Raw genomic sequence first — 5,787 nt, forward strand, 5'->3', positions numbered from 1 at the left:
GGTAATTTTTTTAATATATTATAATTATAAAATGAAAATAAATATATCCTTTTTAAATAACAATATATACTTACTAATAATAAAACATTGTAATAAACTTGAAATTATAGGCAATAACAGTATTATTAAAAAAATACTCGTAAATAATAATGAAACATTGTAATGAACTCAAAACTAATAGAACTTATTATGTGTAATTAAAAAAAAAAAATTAAAAACTTAAAGTGTTAGTCCAAACTGTATTATATATTTGAAGAAGTATTTAGGTCATCAGTTAGGATAGTTTCTGACGCATGGACATAATCTGATGTACCGTTGATATCAGGTGTTTGCTGATACTGATAGTCGTGTATACTTGAGAAGTTGGACATATCTTGATGATGAGGCTGCTGCACTGTAGAAAGGTAATATGGTGACTGGGGTTGAACTGAAGGTATTGAATGAAGAGATGATGAACTTGGCGATGACAGTAATGAGATGAAAATAACATTGTATTGGCTGAAGGCTGATTATTAATATTGAGTTGAAGAGTTTGGTTGCCAGATTTGTTATGAATATAGTTAATTTCAGCGGAACAAATGAGACTACTTATTTGATGTTGAAGTATTGTTTTTGTGTGTTGATCAAATAATTCCAGTTTACTGGCAATATACTCTCCGAAAACAATATTGTCGCTCTTCACTTTTGGTGTTTGCTTTTTATTGGAAATTTCTTTTATTATTTGATACATTTGTGCTATCCTGTCTTCCTGAACTTTTTTTCTTTTTAATCCTGTGGTTTTTTGGGGTGAAACAAAAACTTTTTCTTTTTGAGGTCGTTCTTCATTTGTGTCACGTTCACTATCATTTTCAGTTAGATCTTCCACGATTTCAATAGCTTCACTTGGTTTATTATGTTCTTTGTGTGTGGCAGTCGGCTATAACAATAAATTATAAACATTACGCAAAATTAGTTTTCGATTATTTGATTTTGTTTTTTGGTGTAACTCAAAAAAGAATAACCCTTGAAATATTAACCAAAAGTTTACTTCATCGTATTAAGCTTAAATTTTTTTTTTTTGTTTTGTAAATCAAAAATCATAAGCCACGTTATTTTTATACGCATTTAAAGATAATATTTTTATGATATCTATAAAAATTGCAAAAATTTGCGACTTCCCGATTTTTTCAATAAATGTCAATCATAAAATATTTGTTAGGTGAAAAACTTGAAAATTTAATACAAGGTCCTCATAATTTGTTATAATAGTAATTAAAAAATATTGAAGAATCGTAAACGTAACCACGATTTTTTTTATAAAAATTTATAGTTCAAATTTTTACAAAATTTATCAAAGTATCGAGAATTTGCAAATAATTTTATAATTAAAAATTTATAAAACACTCACGTTTCTAGATACCTAAGACCCAAGAAGAGTGGTTGAGCGTTGGAAAAAAAAATGAAGATTTATGGAATTTCCCCCATTGCATTGGTGCAGTTGATGGGAAACATGTACAACTACAAGCACCAATTGGTAGTGGAAGTAATTTTTTCAATTACAAATCAACTTTCAGCATTGTATTGATGGAAGTTGTTGATGCCGATTACAATTTTTTGTATGCTAATATCGGTTGCCAGGGCCGAATTTCGGACGGCGGAGTTCTTCGAAGTACATCGTTTTTGAAACAGCTTGAAGAACAAAAGCTAGAAATTCCACCAGCAGAAAAATTAATTGGACGGGAAATGGCCGTACCATATGTATTTGTAGCGGATGAGGCATTTCCGTTAAAAGAGAACATACTAAGACCTTACCCCGGCTCTCATGAAAAGGGATCGGCCAAAAGAATTTTTAACTACCGTTTGTCTAGAGCCCGACGCGTTGTTGAAAATGTTTTTGGTATTCTATCTGCCGTATTTAGGGTATTTAGAAAACCTATGCTACTTGAAACAAAGAAGGCCGAGCTTGTAGTTATGGCGTGTGTATACCTTCACAATTTTCTTAGAAAAGAAAAGGCATCGAGAGATATTTATTCACCAACCGACTTAATTAACCACGAAATAGAAGGACAGCTTGTCCGTGGAACGTGGAGAGAAGACATACAGAGTAATAGTGCATTCACTCCTATGGAAAGGGTTGGAAGAAGATCGCCACGTTTCATCGAAGAAAATCGAAATGAATTTGCCGAATATTTTTCGAGCGTTGGTGCTGTGCCATGGCAATCACAATTAGCATAGTAATCAGCAATAGTTGGAATTTAGTACATACATAGAATTTACTCGTAATATTAATATTAGTGCCTAGTGGTTAGTGGTAACTGGTAAGTAACTAGTAAAAGTAAAACAGCAATTGATTGTGATTATAATCGCATGAAATATTTATCAATAAAGAAATAAAGATTTTTTTTAGTTTAATATGTATTGATCATATTTTATTAAATCTATAAAAAGAAAAGTATAAAAATAGTTATTATAATTTGGGTCGCTGTAAATTGCGGCCCATTTTTAATTTTTTATGTAAATTGCGGCCCGGGCATATTTTGTACATACGTAAACTGCGGCCTGGGTATATTTTATACATACGTAAATTGCGGCTAGGGTATAATTTGTATTACCTACCCAAATATTTTTATTTATAAGTAATAATTACGTCTAAGCCTTTTTTTGCAAAATCAATATTTTCCTTCTCATATTTCAGACTTAGGACTGTCAATATAATTGTATCAATATTGGTATGATTAAAAATATTGGTTTTGCTGTTTTTTGTTTTTACTTAAAAAATATATTATTAGCAATTAGTAATAATGTGTCCGTAAAAATGTGTATGATGGTTAAAAAATGTACAGCCGACCGGAAATCGGAATATCCCAGGCCGCAATTTACGTACATTTCAAATATACCCGGGCCGCAATTTACGTACGTTTAAAAAGTACTTGGGCCGTAATTTACGTAGTAAATTTACGTACTAGGACCTTTTTTGGGGGGCGCAATTTACCGACTCCGTATTATTTAGACATGTTATAAAAGAAGACGTAATTCGGGATTTTTCTTCGTAATCGTTATCTTGCCGACTACAAAAAAAACGTGTTTCAATCAACAATAAGATCCCTAGTAATCCGGGTCTATTATTCTTCGTACCAAGAAAAAGGTTAATAATTGTTTGCTGTTTAAAAAACGTATATCCAAATGAATATAAATATAATCAAGATGCTAATGTTATGTATTCAATAAAACCTATACATATTTTTAAGTACTTAGAAGTTAGAACCCGAGCAAATTTAAACACTAAATTGCTCATAACGTTTGAATTTCTTATAATGGTAAACAGTATTATTTTTTTTATATTTAAACCTTGCTCAGGAGTAGTTATAAATACATATTTTAATACAGTTATTCAGGATTTTATGAAGGTATTTAAAATATAATGTATAAATATCAAAATTATTAATCTTTTTATTCCTTACAAACAAGGACCAATCAAGTATAAATAAAAAAAATTACTCACATCAATAGTATCTATGGTAATCCGAGGTTTAAATTTATCATTCAAGAACTTCATTTCCTCAAACGCAAACCATTTTGAATGATAAATCTCATCTGTTCCAGCTCCTGAACGTCCACCTCTTCTTTTTATCTTGCTGATTGTTGAAGCCATCTAATTAAAATATAGATTTGATTAATTGAAGATTTTTTTAGTAAACAATCTTGGGTCTAGGACATTTCGCCGCCACCGTTTCCAGGACAGACCAGAACAAATAAAAGTGAATCCACATTTATTGGTTTATACCAAAAAGTAATACTTTTATTGAGCTATATTTTATTTTATTGAATACAGTTATATTTTATTTTTTAATTAAAGATACGAGTTTGTACTTTTTAACCAATCATAATTTTATATTTTTAAATAATTTGTTATAATGAAAAGAAATAAACTATGTTTTTAAGCCAGCTAATTGTATATTAATATAGATCATCTCAGCATAGATTTCAATTGAAGGTGATCTCAGCCGGTAATGTAGCAACAAATATCACAATTATTCTTAATTTATGATAAACGTTAGGTAATACTCACTTGTACTACATTCGAAGCTTAACAAATATCATACAATAATACTATGTAACATTTGTAATACAATTCATTAACACCCAAACAAGTTTTGAAAGGAAGTAGATTTTAGAAATTCTCTAAAAACTATTAGGAATGAAAGGGTATAATTAAACAGGAAATTATAATAACTTAAACACTACCTAATACTTAAAATAATATCACAATACTTCTGAAGGGTCTAATAACTCAAAATCAGCCAACGTATGTAGTTGGTCGGATTGCTGGACTCGATCGGCCAAAGTCGGGGGGCTACGTGAACTTGGCCCCCCGACATTTGTTTTTTGATTTATAAGTTATCTGCTGATTTACAAATTCACAAATGTAATTTACAATTATTTACAGTTAATTTACAATTTGTCCGGAGGCGATCGGCCAAAGTCGGGGGGCTACGTGAACTTGGCCCCCCGACTTTTGTTTTTTGATTTATAAGTTGTCTGCTGATTTACAAATTCGCAAATGTAATTTACAATTGTTTGCATTTTGTCCGGAGGCGATCGGCCAAAGTCGGGGGGGGGGGGGGGCTACGTGAACTTGGCCTCCCGACTTCTGTTTTTAGATTTATAGGTTATCTGCTGATTTACAAATTCGCAAATGTAATTTACAATTATTTACAATTAATTTACAATTGTTTACAATAATTTTGAAAATGTTTGAACAAAGTCGGGGGGCCATCTTCATGTACGTGCGACACTGGGCCTGGACTCAACAGGATCTCAGTATTTGGTCGCCAGAGAGGTTTGGAAGTGAGATTCTATTCTATAATTAATACGTAAATAAAAATCAATTTATAAATAAATGTTTAAATATTTCTTATAGATACTCACAACATCTGATGAGTGGTTGGTTTGTTGATGGGACATTCAGTATTAGTCCAAACCTTTTCTCCCAAGTATCTGTGATACTAGGATGTCGGAATGGTGGAGTTCATCCCTGTCTTTATGCACTGCTGCCCAATAAAGAACAGGCAACCTACAGTACACTTCTAGTGGAACTAAAACGTTTAGTGCCTGCCATTAATGCCACAAGTATATCTGTGGATTTTGAAGTTGCGATCCACAATGCTTTTCGGACAGACTTCCCGGCATTAGAAATACGGGGTTGTTTTTTCCATTTGCTAAAAAACTTGAAGAAACAAATTGGAGCTGCAGTATTGATGGCGTAAGTTAAATTATATATTATAATATCAATTAAATATTTTAATACCTAACACTATATTATTTTTTTAGAGATTATAGAAATAATGCAGATTTCAATCTATGTGCACGGATGATTACAGCTTTAGCCTTCGTTCCTCCCGAAGATATAGCTACTCGGTTTGAGCAACTAAGTGAAGAACTGGATACATTATACCCGGCATTACAGCCAATTTTGGATTGGTTAAAAACGTTTTATATTGGTATTTTAAGACGAGAGGGTGTGAGGAGGTTACCAGTTTTCCCCATCCCAACATGGAACCTATATAATAGAGTTCTGGCACAAAAAATGTATTAGTTATTAGTAAAATACACTTATTAGATAATATATATTAATACATTCAAAAAAATTAAAACAAAAATAAATTAGTCTTGTGGTTAATACTCTTAAAATAATAAGTAAATATACTAAGCACATTTAATACAATAAAACTTCTGGAAAGAATTTTGAATTTTTGTATATAATTTATTTTTAGAATTTTAGAAATATTAGATTATCTTATTTAATAA

General features: G+C 31.0%; 1 pseudogene; it reads right to left on the reverse strand.

Annotated features, from left to right (window-relative positions):
- Positions 1–242: 242 nt before the first annotated feature.
- LOC132943319 (uncharacterized) lies at positions 243–3,631 on the reverse strand (annotated as a pseudogene).
- Between the last annotated feature and the right edge of the window lie 2,156 nt (positions 3,632–5,787).

This window comes from Metopolophium dirhodum, chromosome 1, assembly GCF_019925205.1.
Source record: "Metopolophium dirhodum isolate CAU chromosome 1, ASM1992520v1, whole genome shotgun sequence".
NCBI classification, from domain to species: Eukaryota; Metazoa; Arthropoda; class Insecta; order Hemiptera; family Aphididae; genus Metopolophium; species Metopolophium dirhodum.